At 35.7% G+C, this 22,373-nt stretch overlaps 1 protein-coding gene across 1 annotated transcript in view; it reads left to right on the top strand.

Annotated features, from left to right (window-relative positions):
- Nucleotides 1-22,373, top strand: part of LOC101899607 (maternal protein pumilio) — a 312,661-nt gene that overhangs the window by 232,799 nt on the left and 57,489 nt on the right. The gene's annotated exons all lie outside the window — the stretch shown is intronic.

The raw sequence follows: 22,373 nt of genomic DNA, 5'->3' as shown, positions 1-22,373 counted from the left end.
CTTTTTTCTATAGAAAAAAAAAATCAAACTCAGTTCTCCGTCTGAGGTTTACTTTTTCTACAGACTCAGTTCTACGTCGGAGATTTACTTTTTTCTATAGAAATAGAAAAAAATCAACCTCAGTTCTCCTTCTGAGGTTTACTTTTTTCTATAGAAATAGAAAAAAATCAACCTCAGTTCCCGCACTGAGGCTTACTTTTTTCTATAGAAAAAAATGAACCTCAGTTCCCGCACTGAGGCTTACTTTTTTCTATAGAAAAAAATCAACCTCAGTTCCCGCACTGAGGCTTACTTTTTTCTATAGAAAAAAATCAACCTCAGTTCCCGCACTGTGGCTTACTTTTTTCTATAGAAAAAAATCAACCTCAGTTCCCGCACTGAGGCTTACTTTTTTCTATAGAAAAAAAATCAACCTCAGTTCCCGCACTGAGGCTTACTTTTTTCTATAGAAAAAAATCAACCTCAGTTCCCGCACTGAGGCTTACTTTTTTCTATAGAAAAAAATCAACCTCAGTTCCCGCACTGAGGCTTACTTTTTTCTATAGAAAAAAATCAACCTCAGTTCCCGCACTGAGGCTTACTTTTTTCTATAGAAAAAATTCAACCTCAGTTCTCCGTCTGAGGTTTACTTTTTTTCTATAGAAAAAAATCAACCTCAGTTCTCCGTCTGAGGTTTACTTTTTTCTATAGAAAATCTTCTACAGCTATTGAAAAATTCATAACTTCCATAAGGACTCTGTTTTCCTGTAGAAAGATTCAACCTGCGATCTTTATATAATCCATTTTCTAACACTTTCGAGAGAAGTCCTTGCTTTCGACACTAAAAAAGAAACAATAAATTGTTGCTATTGACTTCTGTGATTCCGTTTTTTTTTTTGGTTCAGGCCCTCTTCATCACATTCGTTGTCATAACTATTTTTTTGTTTGGCCTATTTGTTGCTTGGTGCTACCAACAAATGCTGTGGCCAACAGAGTGAGCGTACATTTTGGTTGGACTCTTGTAGTTAACAGTTGGTTTTCTATTCGGGTCTGGGTATTTGAGGTTCAATTGTGAGACAACAACAACAAAAACAAGATTGGCCTATTTTTTCTCACCACAATCCCGTTTACAGCAATTGTTCAAAAATTGGACTCAATCATTTGAACACACACGCACACATGGACATAGCCACACTTCAAAACAGAGAACGGTATTCGTATGGGTTTTTATTGTGGTTTTCAGTTGAAAAAAAATGACAGAAAAATTGGAAAACAAAAATATCGCAGTGACAGTCGTTGTTGTCAACATCAACGTGGGTTACCCATATCGTAATATTATTGATTGAATGTCCTGTTTGTTGACATTTGACTTTTTCTGTTCCTGTTTTTGGCTCGGACACACTCACATATATTCACACATCCACTTGGGTGTTTTGTGTTGTGCGGTTTTCAGACTACCAATCATCATTGGTCGTCAGTGTTGAAATAACAATTAAATTGCATTGCTATGTGAATTGTTGACATTTTCAGTTAACAATTCAATTTTTTTCCTCACTCACTCTCTCCCCTCTCTCTTTCTGTCCTTTTTTTCCTGCTGCTGTTGCTGCTCGGATTCGGTTCAATACGAATACGCCTTGTGTCACCTCGAGAATTGTAGTAGGAAGCGCCTCCTGTATGTTTTATGTTTTTGCGGTCGGTTGGTCGTTCCCGGCTCTGTTCTGCTGACATTTATTTGCCAAGTTTAATTAAAAATTGCATTGTTGAAATTTAGATTAATGTTTGACTTCCGGTAATAGTGTTGTTTTTAATTAAAAATAGATTATCAAAAATAAAAAAAATGGAAATAAAAGAAAAAAAATAAACAACGTTTAGAGAAGTCGCTGGTATATGTGCATGACGCCTAAAAGCATGCCATACCTTTTTAAGGTGACTAAATAATTGAAGACTAAGAAGACTAAATAACTGAGTACTGAAAAGTGTAAAGAATTTTTTTTTGAAATACTAAAAGTCTCCAGAAATCAAGAATTGCATATTTTAAAGAAAATTTGTAGAAGGAACATGAGAATTTATTCTATAGAACCAAACAAACCTCAGACTGTAGCTGCTCAAACCAGAGTTGAGGTTGATTTTTTTCTAAAGAAATAAAGTAAATCTCAGACGGAGCTGAGTTTGATTTTTTTTCTATAGAAAAAGGTAAACCTTAGACCAGAGCTGAGGTTGCTTTCTTTTCTACAGAAAAAAGTAAACCTCCGACCGGATCTGAGGTTGATTTTTTTCTATAGAAAACAAGTAAACCTCATTCAGGGAGCTGAAGTTGATTTTTTGAGACATGTACGCTTGCTGTCTGTCTTATTTCCATTCCTGTCCTTGGGCTTGTTATTGAACATAACTAATCTGGTCGAGTGGAATTTTTATAATATTACTTTAGGCGCCATATTTTTTTTTTTTTACTTTTTCTCACAGTCTCTCGAATACAAATAAACTTCAGAGCCTAGTTTATTAGTTTCCTGTTAAAAATTTGTTTTTAGGGAATGGATATTTTTTCTTGTAGCAAACATTTAATCCTGAAGAACCTAAGACCTGAGAATTTTTCTCTTTAAATATAGTAATTCTTTGGAACCTTCCAAAGTTTTTTTTTCTCAGAAAAGGCAATTTCAGGAGCCTGAACAATTGTTTCCATAAAAAAAAAAATTCACTGAAAAATCGCAGGATAATGAAAACTTATTTTATTAAAAAATACAAATAATATCCAATCGGATTAAATTTTGGAATTTTCTGTATACATAGTTTACCAGTAGGCAGGTTAAGTTCGTAAATGGGCCACATCGGTCTACGTTTTCGTATAGCCCTCCCGATACCTTCCGATACCCTTATATTGATGATTTTAACAACATTATTTACCGGAATCGTTTTAAATTTCGTATTGAAAGATTTTAATGGGGAATACAGCGTATGCAGGTCCTCGTCTTCGTATAGCCCCCATATAACGGCACTTCCCGATATTCGGTATTTTGATGAATTTAGTGCATTATTCAGTGGAATTGTTTTAAATTCTGTGTTTGATGTTCGTAATGGGTACTACAGCCTCTGACAAAAAATTTCGTAAGCAGGTTCACGTCTTCGTATAGTCCCCATATAACGGTTTTCTTTTACGCAGTAGTTTTCCGAGTAATCCTGAAGGACATAGGATCTGAGGATTTTTTTTATAAAAAATACTAATCAAAAAATAACTAATTCCAGTCTCAGGATGACGGGGACCATTAAAAAATGTCCCCACAGAGACTAGGAATCTATAGAAAACAACGATTTTCTGTCGCTAAAAACATGTTTTTTAAGAGAAAATTATAGAAAACAGAATTAAAGAAAACGTAATTTCAGTGGGGCTGAGAAGGGAGAGATCGGCACTTTTTTCATTGAAAAATATTTTTTAGGGCATAATTTCTTATAGCAAAAATGAAATCCTGAAGGTCCTAAGACCTTAGGATTAATTCCAATTAAAAATAGTAATTCTTTGGAAGCTGCAGAAGTTTTTTTTTTTAAGAAAAGTAATTTCAGGGGCCTAAAGAATTGTTTCCATACAAAAAAATATTTTTCACAGAAAAATTCCAGGACGATGAATACCTTTCTTTACCCCCCACAATAGTATGGAGGATATATATTAAGTTTGTCATTCCGTTTGCAACCCCTCGAAATATACAATTCAGACCCCACAAAGTATATATATTCTTGAACAGCATAAAATTCTATGTCGATTCTATTCTATGTCCGTCTGTGGAAATCACTCTAGCTTCCGAACGATTTGAAGTAGATTGATAAAATTTCACTCAAATGTATATTATGCCTGCAAGACTTTTGGTATTGGGCCATGTAGTTCCTTGTTTTGGTATAGTCCCCATATAACGGTACCTCCCGATATTCGGTATATTTATAATTTATATTTGAAGTTAGTAATGGGAACTACAGTCTGTGACAGACATCGTCGTATAGACCCAAACAGTAACAGCTACATTCGGTATTTTTAAGATTTTAACAGATTTTTTTTAAAGGATTTTATCGTTTTTAAGAATTGCCAAATTCGTTCCAAATGGTGGAGGGCATTCAAAGTTCGGCCCGACCGACCCTAAAGCTTTTTTACTTGTTTTATAAAAAAATCGCCAAGCGGATCAAAATTTTGCTATTCCTTATTAAAAAAAGAGAGTCCTTGTAGGATTGAATATTTGTATTTTTCAAAAAAAAAAAAAAAAAAAAGGAAAAAAACTAAACAATCTTCAGCGCCTCAAGAGCATTTCTGCAACAAAAAGGTAATCTTAGATAAACGTAGTGCCTGCAGTTCTGAAGAGTTTGTATTTAAAGTAATTATCCGGGGTTTGAAAAAAAAAAGATCGTCATGTCTCATCTAAGTAACGGGTTTAGGCCTAGATTTCTTTGGACCATGTAGGTCCTTGTAGGCTTGAATATTTGTATTTTTCAAATAAAATAAATAAAAAACTAAACAATCCTCAGCGGACTGAAGCATTAAAAAAAAAATATTCTCAGCGTCTCAAGAGTTTTTCTGCAACAAAAATATAATCTTAGATAAACATAGTCCCTGCAGTTCTGAAGAGTTTGTATTTAAAGTCATGTCTCATCGAAGTAATGGGTTTAGGCCTCGATTTCTTTGAACAAAATCAGTTTCGGGACATTTGAAGTCGATCTAGGAGTGTCTATCCGTCTGTCTGCCTGGTGTGCACAATAACTCTCGATGAAAGTATCCGATTATTTTTTCAATAATTACGGAAAAATCCAGCTGATTCTAAAAGTAGAGCTAAAAAAGAAGACACGTATGTCGGCGTTTTAAAAGTTTGCACCACAAAATAACATGAAGAGATGGGTCAAGTTCCCCCTCTTCTACACTTTTGGAAATTTTCAGATTCAGATTCCTCTAAATCCATGCATTTTAGGTATAAAGTGTCTTTGGCAATATTGCAGATCAATAAATGCGAAGAATATATTTTTTTTTATTTTTTGGAAAATTTTAAACCTCCCACGAGTCAAAAAAAAAAAAAATTGTTCTTTTGCGACCGTTTTTTAAAATATTGTTAAAAACTCTCTTTACTCTTCAGCTACAAATCCTCATTATCATCCTCCCCATCCTATTTCCCTACTACATTGTAGTTCTCCTTTTTTAACTGTCATTTTGAAATTTAAAAAAGAAATATCTCTCATAACTTGAAGAAAATTGATTCATTGTACCTTCCTAACGATAATAAAAATATTTATGGACATTTGAAGAAACAACAAAAAATAACCCGACAACAACAACAACCAAATACATAAACATGTTAAACATAAAAACATTATTCATAAGATGTTGGTTGGTTGTAACATTGGCAAAGCAAATAATAAAGAATAAAAGCTTACATCATTTTTACACAGCTCACATACAATCAAACACCAGCAGCAGCAGCAACAACAACAGCATAACACATTGATAGAAGCTTTAAAAAACAGCATATCAAGAGAATTCCTTGTGTTTTTTGTTTTTTGTTGCTGCTGGTTGTGCACACCAGCCATAAAAATACCTATAAATACCGGAAGAAAACCGCTAAAGTTTCTTTGGTTAAGGTTGATGTTTAAAATGCAGCATAAACGCACACACACACACACACATACACGCACTCATACACTTGCATACACATAAGAAAACATATCTCCGCCAACATAAAGCTCTTGCCATCATTGCACACCGGAAACGGTTATGGTTACACAGCCATACATCATGAATGCCGCTCTCATCGGCATACCCTTGGACGAAGGGTATTACTCGTCGCCGAGGCTGTTTGATAGTCATCGTTATTCACACACAACAATGTGTAAACCACCGACAACGACGACGATGAGAGACAAGAGCAACGTTCAAGTCATCAGGTTCTTTATGGTACACACACACACACACACATTCCTATACGACCAGGGAATATAAAAATACCGGCCAGCTACCACACAAGCAATAGAATTTATGACCATTAAAGTAAAACATGATTTTAACACATATTTTGTGAACATACAAAGATATACTCACATTCACACATAGATACATGTATGGTTTATGCTATCGTTTGAGAGGCCATATAAATGTTAAGAGTGAGGTATAAACTCAAAGACGTACATATATTTGGAATGTTAAAAGTACATTAGGACAGTATTAGGGATTTTTCCAGATTGAAAAATCGCAGAATTCTTCAAAAAAAAAAAAAAAAAAAAAAAAAAAAAAAAAAACTAAATTCAAAAATTTGTTCTGCTCGAAAAACCAAATCTAAGTTAAAATGAGTTTTTTTCCTACATGAAATTTCTCAAGCTTTGTTGTCTAGAGGGCATTTTTCCATGGAAACAAGTTAAAATGTATCAATCGGTTCTGTCGACAAAATAATACCCTCAGTCATTGACTTCTGTTATGATTATTCAAATTGTTGACCCTGAGGGTTGGGTTCAGAGGGAATGGGTCAATATTGTCTATTTTGTATCGGACCTAAATAAAAACGATATAAATATGGGGTAACCTGGTAAGAGGTTGGTTACTTCCTTCAATTGTGCACATGTGATATTTTTTAAGTTAAGACAGATAAAAGTATCGAAATTTTGACCATTTGTGGGTAAGATAGAAGAAGGGGCTCGCAGATGTATGTCATCTTCACAACAGATCTTTTATTAGCAAAAATGTTTGTATGTGTAAAATTTGAGGAGTGTTGGATGTTTATTTCGCTTTCTTTGTGCGTTTTGTTTTTCAACATCTTGAACCCTATGTGGGGCAGTTAGAAATGGTCCGATCCCTACCTATAACAAATCTTGTGTTAATGGAAATATTGAGATGTGCCAAGTTTGAATGGAATCGGATGTTAATTTCCCGCTTAATGAGCTTCATGGATACTTAAAATTTTTAATCTCTGTGGAGGAAGTATCAGAAGGGGAGGATCGATATATCCCATATTCACACCAGACCTTGGATTAATAAAAATATTATGATGTGTTTAATTTGAAGAAATCCGGAAGCTTATTTCGGATTTTATGATCGCTTTTGTTATTCAAAACTTTCACCCATTATGTGGGAGGTACCACTCCGTTCTCTACTATCTTTTTAACAAATCTTGTGTTAGTGGAAATATTTAGATGTGAAAAGTCTAACTGGAATCGGATGTTAATTTCATGTTTTATAAGCTAAATGGATATTAAAAATTTCGAAATTTTGTGGGCGAGGTACCGGAAGAAGTGGACCGATATATTCCATTTTAACGCCAAATCTTGGGTTTATAAAAATATTGGGATGTGTGAAATTTGAAGACAATGGGACTCTTACATCATGTTTTACAAGAGTTGTAATTATTCAAAATATTGACTTGTTATGGGGAAGATACTTTATGGAGTGGACCAATAGTGTCAATTTTCGCACCTGACCTAGCACTGCCTCAAATATTAGGATTTGCAAAGTTGGAGAAAAATCGAATTATCGATTCTCTTTCTGTGCCAAAAATATTTTTTGAAAATTTCGACCTTTTGTGGGGGATCCGAACCGATCAAAAATACCTCCCCCACAAAGGGTCAAAATTTTGAATAATTATAGCTCTAATACAATGTGTTATAAGAGTCCGATTGTCTTTAAATTTCCCACATCCCAATATTTTATTAACCCACAAAGGGTCTTCCTACCCCACAAAGGGTCGTCCGATTCCATTCATAAGATATGCTATAAAGATGGTAGAGATCGCACCCTTTCTTCTGGCACCTCACCCCCCACGCTCAAAGAAAGCGAAATAAAAATCCAAAACACTTCAAATTTCACAAATCCAATACCAATATGCCCATACCAATATTAGATGAAGTATGACAGGTAGCTATGTTCGGCCGTGCCGAACTTTTTATACCCCCCACCATTCGGAAGAAACTTGAAATTTTTCAAAAAAAATCCGTCTAAATATACCGCACAAATGAAAATCTATATATGGGGACTATACGAAGACATGGTGCTGGATAAGTATTTTTTTTTCTGATAGACTGTAGTAACGATTCCGAACTTTAAATACAAAATATTACGCAATTCCGGTGAATAATGTCACGAAAATCCTGAAAATACCGAATTCGGTGGTGCAGTTATATGTGAGCTATATGTAGACGTGGACCTATAGACAATTTCCCGTCATATGTTGTAGTGCCCATTACGAACTTCAAATATGAAATTTGACGCAATTCCGGTGAATAATGTCGCGAAAATCCTGGAAATACCGAATATCTCGGGGTAGCGTTATATGGGTGCTGTACTAAAACCTAGACGTGTGAACTGTGACCTGTGAACAGAGGGAACAACTTTTGTGGATTTTCCGACTACTCCATTGAAAAAGGTCGCAAAAATCCTGGAAATGCCGAATTTCTCGGTGTAGCGTTACATGAGTGCTGTACTAAAACGTAGATCTGTAAAGATAAATGCCTTCCAGTACTCAGAGGGAATTCCTTGTGTTGATTTTCCGACTATTCCATTGAAAAATGTGGCAAAAATCATCAAAATGCCGAATATCGGGGGCATCATTGTTTGGGGGCTATTCGATATCGTGGACTTATATAGACAATTCTCTTTCAGGGAGTAAAGTACATACAGAGAACTAGAGAGAACTTGTGTAGAATTTCGGACAATTCCATTAAAAAATGTGGCTAAAATCATTAAAATACCGATTATCGGTAGGTACAGCTATATGGGGGAATTTACGATATCTCGGAGCTATATAGACAATACTTTTCCAGTGGGCAAAGTACTCAGAAGGAGCTCCTTTTGTCGATTTTCAGACAATTTCATAGATAGATTTTGACTACAATCATCAAAATGCCGAATATCGCAGGGTATCGTTATAAGGGGGGCTATACCATATTGTGGGCCGATATAGCCCATTTTCGAACTTGCCTGCACACAAAATACGGACGGATGGGCTAAATCTTAGAATTTTACGCTGATCAAGAATATATATACTTTGTAGGGTCTAAAATTATTATTTCGATGAGCTACAAACGGAATGACGAACTTAATATACCCTCCATATGGTGGGGGTATAAAAATGGAATAATTCGGTCGATTATATCTTACATATATCATGTAAAGTGAAGGAAGTAGTCGATTGGCACGTCGCAATATTTATATCAAATTTATTTAGGTCCGTTACGAAATAGGCAATATTGGCCCATTCCTTTGGAACATATTCCACAGAGGATCAACAATTTAAATAATAATAACGCAAGTCAAAATATATTTAAATAATGGAACCTTGGCTGGGGTATCCATTTATCGGCAAAACCGACTGATCCTTTTTATTTCAGTTTATACATGTTTTTTTTAATTTTAGTCCTTCTTAGTCCTTGAAGAAAAATGGTCTTAAAATATTTTACTCATTGTCTTGACCAAATTTTCCTCACCCCAATCGTCGTCATAGCTCACCTCTGCTGTATACATTGTGTGTTTCTAACTAATTAATTTTCGCCGTCTAATGAGACACCTACATACATCTGTCACAAAATATTTTTTCAAAGACGAGACCCAAGAATAACATCTTGTTTTTGTGGGATAATCTATTGAAAGAATCAACTAATCATGCTCATCGATATATTTTATACATATATATACATTTTGTCACCAGATTTTTATTTATAACAACACCACACCTGCTGAGGTGCCACAGTTGTTTCGCAAGACATCAAAATATTTATAAATAACTTAGGAATATGACAAAAATGATTCATTTCGATTTATTTTTAATGGAAATTAACAAAAAAAGAAAAAAAAAATAGAAAAAAAATCTTAGGCAAAGTAAAAATCAGAGCAAGGCGACCTTAGCCTACTTTCGGGGGTTTTTGTTGAATAAGACAAAAAAAATAGGTCAAATGAATGTAGTTGGTTTCTTAACTGGAACTTATATATCCATGCATTAGAAGAACACGAGTTAAATATTCACGACCTCTCAGTACTTACATTTGATGGCATATACCAGGATAATATACTAGATTTATTTTTTTTAAATCAAATAAATTGATAGGCAGCTAATATTGTCTTGGCCCGTGCCATCAAATAAAAGTAAAGAGGGCTGGGTGCCAAAAGAAATTAAAACAAGTTTAAAAGTATCGCTCGGTTTTGATTATTTAAATAATACTTGACATCTGTTAGGAATATTCAAATTGTTGACCCTCTATAGGGTAGGTACCAAAGGATTGGCCCAATATTGTCCATTTTCTATCGGTCCTAAATAAATATGATATAAATATTGCGAAGTGCCAGGCTTGGACTATATCGACTACTTCCTTCACTTTATATGAGTTATACTATAATTTTTCGAAAATGTTAAAATGCGCGTGAGGAACCTGATATATAATCGAACACTTATATTCAATTTTATGCGAAATAAATATAAATTCATATCAGGTTTCTGGTTGAGGGAAGTATTTAGATATAGCACGTTGTAAAGAATCTCTGACTTGTTTCGCAAGTTATGACCGATAAAATTATTGAAAATTGTGAGCCTTTGTGGATGAAGTAAAAAAAAAGTATTCGTAGATATATATATATATATATATATATATATATATATATATATATATATATATATATATATATATATATATATATATATATATATACATATATATATATATATATATATATATATATATATATATATATATATATATATATATATATATATGTTCTCAACAGATCTTGTGTTAGCAAAAATGTTTGTATGTGTGAAATTTGTAGAGAACCGGATGATTATTTCGGATTTTATTATCGTTTTGGTTATTCAAATTTTTGACCCTTTGTGGTAGGTACCTGAATGGAATCGGATATTAATTTTGCGTTTTATGAGCTTCATGGATATTCAAAATTTTTACCCTTTGTGGGGGAGGTACAGATCTTGTGTTAGCAAAAATAAATATAAATTCATATCAGGTTTCTGGTTGAGGGAAGTATTTAGATATAGCACGTTGTAAAGAATCTCTGACTTGTTTCGCAAGTTATGACCGATAAAATTATTGAAAATTGTGAGCCTTTGTGGATGAAGTATCAGAAAGGGATTCGTAGATATATATATATATATATATATATATATATATATATATATATATATATATATATATATATATATATATATATACATATATATATATATATATATATATATATATATATATATATATATATATATATATATATGTTCTCAACAGATCTTGTGTTAGCAAAAATGTTTGTATGTGTGAAATTTGTAGAGAACCGGATGATTATTTCGGATTTTATTATCGTTTTGGTTATTCAAATTTTTGACCCTTTGTGGTAGGTACCTGAATGGAATCGGATATTAATTTTGCGTTTTATGAGCTTCATGGATATTCAAAATTTTTACCCTTTGTGGGGGAGGTACTAGAAGGAGTGGTCCGATCTCTACCATCTTTATATGAGTTGTTGTGTTGATGAAAATGTTGAGATGTCTCAAGTCTGAATGGAATCGGATTTTAATCTCTCGTTTTATGAGCTTCATGGATATGCAAAATTTTGACCCTTTGAGGGGGAGACACCAGAAGCAGTGGACCGATATATCTCATCTTCACAGCAGATATTATGTGAGAAGAAATAATGGAATGTGTGAAATATAAGGAGAAACGGATGCTTATTTTGGATTTTATAACCGTTTTGGTGATTCAAAAATTTGACCCTTTGTGGGAGAGGTACAATAGGAACCGTTAATTTCGCTTTTTATGAGCTTCATGAATATTAAAAATTTTGAACCTTTGTGGGGGTAGTACCCAGGAGGAGTGGACCTATATATTCCATCTTCACACTAGACCTTGGGTTAGTTAAAAATTTTGTGATATATTTAATTTGAAGACAATCGAACTCTCACATCACATTTTATGAGAGTTAAAATTATTCAAAAATTTGAACCTTTGATGGCGGAGGTACCTGACGGAGCGGGCCGATATTGTCAATTTTCGCACCTGACCTAGCATTAATGCAAATATTAGGATTTGCAAGGTTAGAGCAAATTGAATTCTCCTTTCTCTTCCTACGCAGTAAAATATTTTCTTGGAAAATGCGCGGGACATACCAGAAGGAGTGGTTCCATAGGCTCCATCTCCGAACTCGATCTAAGTTTTATAATGATATTGCAATGTACCCAGTTTTGCTCAAGTCAGATACTCCCCACGAGAGTTATCGTGCCCACCAACCAGCCAGACAGACGGTCAGACACCCCCAGATCGACTCTAAATTTCCTGAAATAGATTCGGTCCAAATGGACCTATTGTCTAGAACCGTTTTTTTGATTTCGGCACGTTTTTTCCGTTTCAAATTATATAAATGTACCTCCTCTATAGCCATATGGCTGAGGATATAATGAATCCTTCTCTTAATATCAAAAAGTTTTTGAAAAATGAAAAACGCAAAATCATTCTTAAAAATTCACGTTTCTGTGTTTAAGGATCCTTGAGAATTATTCTGAAGAATTATCCTTGAGAAGTATCAAAAATATCAAAGGATCTTTAAAAAACATTTTGAAAAAAAAAAAAATCAATTCCATAGAGAATCCCCGATATTGATTAATGTTTAGAAGAAGTCCTTGTAATCAAAAGGACATCATGTCCTTTACATATATCAATCAGTATGCACGCACATGTCAATGCCTGCTCTACTGTTCCTCCAGAGCAAAAATTGCTTGGGGGAATTTTGACACATTTCTTCTGTCAGGATTTTTATTATTGCCGAAGTTGTCAATTGTAAGAAGACAAGGCAGCTCAAATACATGAAAATACATGAAAAACAAACACATACGGAGAGGAATAAAATTAAAAAGTACTTAGCATAAACATACACACGCCACATATGAGTATGACATGACATGGGACCAGAATTAAGTACACCTACTGGGAAAAAGAAAAAAATGTGCGCCCTACAAAAAGGATATTGCGATGCAAAAGGGAATTGAATCCATTTTTTGCAAAGACCACCGAAAGGAAAATAGTCGCTGCATTTGAATGAATGTCAGTATATTTCAGGAATTTTGACGAGTATTTATTTGAAGATCCAGTAGAGAAAGAATGGAGAATTCAGAGAATACTTTCAAAATATAATTTTATATAAAAGCCTACAAATTCAAAATTCAATTGAAAAAAAAAAAAAAACAAGTAAAAAAGCTGTAAGTTCAGCCGGGTCGATTTTTGAATACCCTCCACCTTTGGAACGATTTTGCCAATTTAAAAAAAAAAATCGTTTAAAATTCTATTAAAATCTTAAAAATACCGAAGACGTTATATTAGGGTCTATACAACCACGTGGGCCTGCATCGGCAACTTTAGTCCATTAAACCATTACAATATTCATATTCGAAATGTGAATAAAAAAATTCGGTGAATAATGTCGCTTAAATCATCAAAATACCGAATATCGGGAGGTACCGTTATATATGGGGGCTATACCAAGACTTGGACCTGCGCATACAATTTTCTGTCATAGGCTGTAGTATCCGTTACGAACTTCAAATACCAAAGTTTAAACAATTCCAGTAAATAATGTCGCTAAAATCATCAAAATATAGAATATCGGGATGTACCGTTATATGACGGCTATACGAAAACGTGGACCTGCACAGACTATTTTCTGTCATAGGCTGTAGTATCTGTTACGAACTTCAAATACCAAATTTGAAACAATTCTGGTCAATAATGTCGCGAAAATCATCAAAATACCGTATATCGGGAGGTATCGTTATATGGAGGCTATACGAAGACGTGGACCCGTACACACAATTTTCTGTCATAGGCTGTATTACCCATAACAAACTTCAAATACCAAATTTTAAACAATTCCGGTGAATAATGTCGCTAAAATCATCAAAATACCGAATATCGGGAGGTACCGTTACATGGGGGCTATACAAAGACATGGACCTGCACAGACAAATTTCTGTCATAGGCTGTAGTACCCATAACGAACTTCAAAGACCAAATTTGAAACAATTCCGGTGAATAATGTCGCGAAAATCATCAAAATACCGAATAACGGGAGGTACCGCTATATATGGGCGCTATACGAAGACGTGGACCTGCATGGCCCATTTTCTGTCTTAAGCCGTAGCATCTATTACGAACTTTAAATATTAATTTTGGAACAATTCCGGTGAATAATGTCGCTAGAATCATCAAAATACCGAATATCGGGAGGAACCGTTATATGGAGGCTATACGAAGACGTGGGCCTGCACAGACAATTTTCTATCATAGGCTGTAGCATCCGTTACGAACTTCAAATACCAAATTTGAAACAATTCCGGTAAATAATGTCGCACAAATCATCAAAATACCGAATATCGGGAGGTACCGTTTTATGGGGGCTATAGGAAGGCGAGGACATGCATAGAGAATTTTCTGTCATAGGCTGTAGCATCCGTTACGAACTTCAAATACCAAATTTGAAACAATTCCGGTGAATAATGTCGCTTAAATCATGAAAGTACCGAATATACCTCCTGATATTATATGGGGGCTATATGAAGACGCGTACATGCACAGACAATTTTCTGTCGTAAGCTGTAGAACCCATTACGAACATCAAATACCAAATTTGAAACAATTCCGGTGAATAATGTCGCTAAAATCATGAAAGTACCGAATATCAGGAGGTACCGTTATATAGGAGCTATATGAAGACGTGGACATGCACAGACAATTTTCTGTCATAGGCTGTAGCATCCGTTACGAACTTCAAATACCAAATTTGAAACAATTCCAGTGAATAATGTCGCTAAAATCATCAAAATACCGAATATCGGGTGGTACCGTTATATATGGGGGCTATACGAAGACGTGGACCTGTACAGACAATTTTCTGCCTTAGGCTGTAGTATCCGTTACGAACTTCAAATACCAAATTTGAAACAATTCCGGTGAATAATGTCGCTTAAATCACCAAAATATCGAAAAATGGAGGTACCATTATATGGGGGCTATACGAAGACGTGGCCCCGTACAGACAATTTTCTGTCATAGGCTGTAGCATCCTTTGCGAACTTCAAATACTAAATTTGAAACAATTCCGATGAATAATGTCGCTTAAATCACCAATATACCGAAAAAAGGGAGGTACCATTATATGGCGGCTGTACCAAAACGTGGACCTATATCACTCATTTTCAATACCAAAAGTCCTGCAGCCATAATACACATTTAAGTAAAATTTTATCAACCTACTACATTTCTTTCGGAAGCTAGAGTGATTTCAACGATTTCAACGGACGGACAGAGGGATAGTCTGACGGAAATCGCTAAATCGACATAGAATTTCATGCCGATCCAGAATATATATACTTTGTGGGGTCTAAAATGTGTATTTCGAGGTGTTACAAACGGAATGACAAATTTAATATACCCTCCATACTATGGTGGAGGATATAACAGCAAGAGCACACGCACACAATTGTGCGTATCTGCGTCTTGTGTGTCGTCACATATGTTTTGCTTTATGAGAGATGAAACAAATATATGCCTAAATTATTTATGAAAATTGATACCCAAAGGCATAAGACGCAAAAAAGCCGTTGAAATACAAACACACACACACACACTCAAACACTTGTTATATGGTGTGTGAGGAGGCAAAAAAAAAAAAAAACTTCAAAAGGAATTGAATAGATTTGAAACGGAAGAAGAAGCACCATGTGTTTTTTGGCCAAGTTCGCAGCACAAAAAACGAAAATCGAAGCTGTGATTTGTAATGCAATATTAATTGCCATTTAAAAATACATAAGATTTAGGACCAGCAGAACAAAAATAACATGTTCAGAAAGCCAAGAAACAAAACTGAGTCGACACTGTGTGTGTCCTAGCCAAATTGATGATGGAAATAAAAGAAATTTTGGCAATATTTGCTGTAAAATGTTTCTATTCTTTGGAAATTTAAGTCAACAAATTACAAATATATTGAAGATAAATTTTTATAAGCCAAATTTTAAAAATTTGTTCTTTTTAAATTTTAAAAGAACATTTTTTCTTTTATTTATATCTAGAAAATAGTTTATTAATGAATTGGTTTGTTTACAGAATTAAAATAGAGCGAAATTTTCCAAAGATAAACTTTAATTTTTTTAAATTATATTCTCAGGGATCAAAAATATTTGGAGGATATTTATACTCTCAGCCATATAGCTGAGGGGACATGTATCAGTTGATACGATCAAAACGTGCCTAGTGGCAATAACAGTTTTAGACCCTAGGTCTCTTCGGACCAAAGCCGTTTCAGGACATTTGGAGTTGATCGTAATGTTTTTGTCAAAATTACATCGAATTCGGAGATGGTCAACATCGGTCCACTCCTTCTGGTACCTCCCCCACAAATGGTCAAAATTTTCATAGAAAATAATTTACCGCAAAGGAAGAGAACGGATAATGGGATTTTGTTCAAACTTCAAATCCTGATATTTGAATTACTGTAAGATCGGGTGCGAGAATGGACAAGATCGGACTAGGCCCACAACGGGTCCAAATTTGGAATATCTAAAACGTTCGTAACATGAGAAATGTACTGCTGCAAAATCTGGTGTAGAGATGGAATATAGCGGACAACTCCTTCCACAGGGTAAAAATTTTCAATAACTAAAACGCTCATAAAATGTGAAAGAAGCATCCTATTATTTTCAAACTTCGCACATCGCAATATTTCTACAAAAACAAAATCTGATGTGAAGATGGGATATAGCGGACCACTCCTTTCAATATCTTCGCACAAAGGTTCAATATCTGGAATATCTAAAACGCTCATAAAAGCAAAATATGCATCAGATTCCCATTTAAATTTCGCACAACCCAATGTTTTAACTATAACAACTATACTATATGAACATAAGATACACCGGCTAAAACCTTCTGGTACCTCCTCCAAAAAGATCAAAATCTTGAATAAGATGGGATATATCGGCCCACTCCTTCTAACGGATCAATATATTAAATAAACAAACGTAAGGCAACCTAAGATCTACTATGGAGATATAATGTATTCTTGCAAAAGCACGACAGCCATATGGCTAGATCATACCTTATCGAAATAACGATATTAGATACTAGGTCTTTTTGGATCAAATCCGTTTCAGGATATTTGGAGTCGATATAGCCATGTCCGTCCGGCTGTATGGCTGGCTGATGCGCACGATACTCGAATGGAGTATCCGATCTGGTCCAAACTTGGTACATTGTAATATTATTGTCAAACTTAGATTGGGTTCGAAGATGGACTATATATTGATCCACACCTTCTAGTACCTCCCCCCCAAAAGGGTCTAAATTTTGAATATCCTTGAAACTCATAAAATGCGAAATTAACATCTTTACATCCAACCATTCAGACTTGGCACATCCCAATATTTCTATCAGCACAAGATCTGTTATGAAGATGGTAGAGATCGAACCATTCCTTCTGCTGGTACTGGGAGAGGTAGTCAAAGTTTTGAATAAACAAAACGATAATAAAATCCGAAATGAGCATCCGGTTCTCTTCACATTTCACACATATCATTATTTCTACTAACACAAGAACTGCTGTGAAAACGGGATATATCGGAGCACTCCTTCTGGCACCTCCCCCACAAAGGGTCTAATTATTGAATATCAATGACGCGAAATTGACATTCGATTCCGTTCAGATTTTTCAAATCTCAATATTTAAATCAACACAAGATCTGTTATAAAGATGGTAGAGATAGGACCACATCTTCTAGTACCTCCCCCACAAAGGGCCACAATAAAGCCTCCGGTTCTCTTCCTATTTCACACATCTCATTGTTTCTAGTAACACAAGATCTGTTATGCAGATGGGATACATCTGACCACTCCTTCTGGTACCTCTCACACAAAGGGTCAACATTTTGAATATTCATGAAGCTCATAAAACTCGAAATTTACATCCGATTCTATTCCGACTTGGCACATCTCAATATTTCCATCAACTCAAAATCTGTTATAACGATGGTAGATATCGGATCATTCCTTCTGGTACCTCCCTCACAAAGGGTCAAAGTTTTGAATAACCAAAACGATCACAAAAGCCACAAAAGAGCCTCCGGTTCTCTTCATATTTCACACATCTCTTTGTTTCTGCTTAAACAATATCTGTTGTGAAGATGGATTATATCGGACCACTTCTTTTGGTACCTCCCCCACAAAGGGTCAACATTTTGAATAAACATGAAGCTCATAAAACGCAAAATTAACATCCGATTACATTCAGAAGTGGCATCTTAATATTTGCACCAAACCTGTCACGTTGCTATTTTTATATTATATTTATTTATGTCCGATACGAAATGGCCCATATTCGCCCATTCTTTCGGAACCTACTCCATAGAAGGTCAATCGTTTGAATATTTATAACAGAAGTCAAAATATATTTAAATAATCGAACATTGGCTGAGGGTATACATCTGTCGGAAAAAACGACTGATACTTTTATGTGTTTTTGTGAATTTTTTGGAGTTATTTTAGCAGACTCCATTTTACACCACACATAAACATATCTCAATATCTTATATGACCCGGGAAATTTTTAAACTTATTTTTTAGGTATTTTCCTCCAAAGGTACAACCACAATTTTTTGCAATAAATATTACTCCATGTCATAAGAATAACAAAAAAAAAATATCTTCCTGGAAGAGGGGGTGAGGAGAAACCAGCCCGAAGTAATAAAAAGCTTATGTTTAACATAATTGATAAGGATACATCAATCACTGTCAAGGCAGTCAGTCAGCTATCCACCCAGCCAAAGAGTCAAAGAGAGGACTCCAGCCACAAAGGAAGATAAAGTGTAGCGATTTCTCCACTGAGCTATGTGAACAAATCTCTTTTGGAATAACTGAATCAGAGATTTCATTTGAAAAGATTTCATGGTGAATGGGGGGGGGGGGGGGGGGGGGTCGTTCAAACCAGGAATATATTGAATTTTTATTGTGAAGAGGGTTAAAACGCTTTTGGCTTCTAAAGGTATCCTTTTGTGGGTTCGGGTTTTTTTTTTTTGGAAATTGATGAAGGTTAAATGAATTTATAATTTCATTAAATGAAAATCAATGTCAAATGTGGGAAAACATATTTTTAAAAGCTATGAGACATTTTACGAAAAAAAGAGAAAATTTAAGAATCTCTTCCCCAGCAGACATCCGTGGCGTATACGTTTTATTATTAATATTATTTATGCGCCCAAACATCCTCCCTTTAACATTATTTTTTACTAATATTACTTATACGCACCACCATATCTCCTTGAATTAATATCAATTATACGCCATTGAATCCCATTCCAGTTTATTTAGCTTTTTATTAAATCACCCAGTTTATATTTACAGTTAATTTTCAAATATTTGTTTTTTTTTCTTCTTTTTTCTTGCAGGTAAGCAAACAAATCTGGATTATTACATTGCCAAGATAAAAATGTGTAAGTTCCCCTGAGAAAAAAAAATTTCCCCACTCGAATTTGTATTATTTTTTTCGTTGTTGAAATTGCAAAAAATTTCCAAGAAAATTAAAATCAAGCCAAAGCAACAGAACTTCGTGGCAAATTCGTTTGCTTGCCTCTGTTGGCCAAATTTAAGATCAGATTAAAGTGTCGTCTCCTTCGTCCTGAATGTTATTCATTCCACTCCATGGTACATCATTTCGTTACTTTCTTTAATATTTATTTGCTCTTGACTAATTTATGCAGCATCACAACAGGCAATTTTTCAGACCAAAAAAGAAAAAAAGAGAACAAAATTATCTGACAAAAAACAAAATTTACATAAAGCCTCCTTGGCGATTTTGGGAGACAGTGGCGTAGATGTTGTTTTTTCTGTAGGGCGATTTGGGAATGGCTTGGATTTTCATTGAAATTTTAGATCTTACTTAAAAGAATAGACTTTGAATATTTTTTCTTGATTATATCCTTGGTAAGAGTCCGGGGTTTTTCCTGATCCGTCCTAAATATTTTCATCAAAAATATTTGATGGAACAGTGCGTGGGGGACCGTGGCTTAAAATTACTTTCTTAAGACCAGAAAAAATACTATTTTCCTTATTTTTTTTTATTTTTATTTTTAGAAGGATCCTCATAGAGTAGCCTAACTATCTCTAAAATGGTCTTAACAAAGCATTTAGTTATTTTTTCCTAGTAGGATAAAAAAACCTTATAACCTTAGATATGGTTATTAGGAAAAAACTAAGTAAGTGATGTGATGGCTAGGTCACCCCATAAGGATCCTTCTAAGAAAAAAAAAAATTGGCAAAATTGGCAAAATTGTATTCTTCCTGAATCATATCCTTGCCTAGAATCCATTTTTCCTAAATGTGTGAAAATTCAAAACACAAAGCCTCCTTAGTGTGGCGGATAGTGGCGTAGGAATTAATTTTGGAAAATGGTCATTGGTTTCACGACAATTTTTGGAAAATTGCCAAATTCTAAGTTCGACCTCTGATTTTTTTATACCCCCAGGCATATGGCTAGAGAGGGTATAAATCATTTGATACGACCAAAACGTGCCTCATCGAAATAACGATTTTAGACCCTAGGTCTCTTTGGATCAACTCCGTTTCAAGACATTTGGAGTCGATCTAGCGATGTCCGTCCGCCCATCTGTCTGTCTGGCTGGCTGATGAGCACGAGAACTCTCAAGGGAGCCTCTGAATTGGTCCAAACTCGGAACATCGTAATATTATTGTGAAATTTAGATTGAGTTCGGAAATGGGCAATATCCACTCATACTGGGACCTCCTCCATAAAAGGTCGAAAATTTCAAAAAATGTTTTACTGCATAGAAAGATAAAAGATACTCCGATTTAGCTCCAATTTTGCAAATCCTAATATTTGCATCAGTGCTGAGTCATGTGCGAAAATGGACAACATCGGTCCACTCCATCAAGTACCTTCCCCACAAAGGGTCAACGTTTTTGATAACTATAACTCTCGTAAAGTGCGAAATAAGCATCTAATTCTCTTCAAATTTCGCACATACCATTATTTCTATTAACCCAAGATCTGCTGTTAAGATCGGATATATCAGACCACTCCTTCTAGTACCTCCCCACAAAAGGGTCGAAATTTTGAATACTCATGAGGCTCATAAAACGCGAAATTTACATCCGATTCCATTCAGACTTGGTGCATCTCAATATATCCATCAACACAAGATCTGTTATAAAGATGGTAGAGATCGGACCATTGCTTCTGGCACCTCCCCCACAAAGGGTCAAAGTTTTGATTAACCAAAGGGTCAAACCTGACACGCCACAATATTTATATCATATTTATTTAGGTCCATTCCTTTGGAACCTACTCCATAGAGGGTCAACAATTTGAATAATCATATGTGACGACGTGTTTTCACTTTGAAGCTGGGGTAGGTTCAGCGGGGGCCAGAGTCGTCACAAAAATTTATTTGTTAGGACATAAAGAGAGAGAGAGCGAAGCAAAAATATTTTCTTAACACGTTATAAATTTATTTCCTTAAATAACACTAAACACTACACTAAACACAATAAAATCACGTTCAGAACGTTTTACGAAGAACACTAAATCACAAAGTTCAGTCGAAATGTTAATAAACGGGTAGCAGTGGTGGCAGCTTGGCACAGCGGCGGCCCGATGAATAGGCGAGCGACGAATAGAGTGGCGGCAGCTTGGCACAGCGGCGGCCCGATGAATAGGCGAGCGACGAATAGTAGTGGCGGCAGCTTGGCACGGCGGCGGCCCGATGAATAGGCGAGCGACGAATAGGGTGGCGGCGGCTTTGGCACAGCGGCGGCCCGATGAATAGGCGAGCGGCGAATAGGGTGGCGGCGGCTTTGGCACAGCGGCGGCCCGATGAATACGTCAGCGGCGAGTAGTAGTGGCGGCAGCTTGGCACAGCGGCGGCCCGATGAATAGGCGAGCGACGAATAGTAGTGGCGGCAGCTTGGCACGGCGGCGGCCTGATGAATACGCGCACGACGAATCGGGTGGCGGCAGCTTTGGCACAGCAGCAGCCCGATGAGTACGTCAGTCGCCGTCAACGCAGCCCGAAGAATAGGGAGTATTGCTACAGCCCTCACTCGACCCTGCGTTCAGTCGCCGTCAACGCAGCCCGAAGAATAGGGAGTATTGCTACAACCCTCACTTGACCCTGCGTTCAGTCGCCGTCAACGCAGCCCGAAGAATAGGGAGTATTGCTACAACCCTCACTTGACCCTGCGTTCAGTCGCCGTCAACGCAGCCCGAAGAATAGGGAGTATTGCTACAACCCTCACTTGACCCTGCGTTCAGTCGCCGTCAACGCAGCCCGAAGAATAGGGAGTATTGCTACAACCCTCACTTGACCCTGCGTTCAGTCGCCGTCAATGCAGCCCGA

This window comes from Musca domestica, unplaced genomic scaffold (genome assembly GCF_030504385.1).
Source record: "Musca domestica strain aabys unplaced genomic scaffold, Musca_domestica.polishedcontigs.V.1.1 39, whole genome shotgun sequence".
Taxonomy (NCBI): domain Eukaryota; kingdom Metazoa; phylum Arthropoda; class Insecta; order Diptera; family Muscidae; genus Musca; species Musca domestica.
This window is presented reverse-complemented; position numbering and strand designations above follow the sequence as displayed.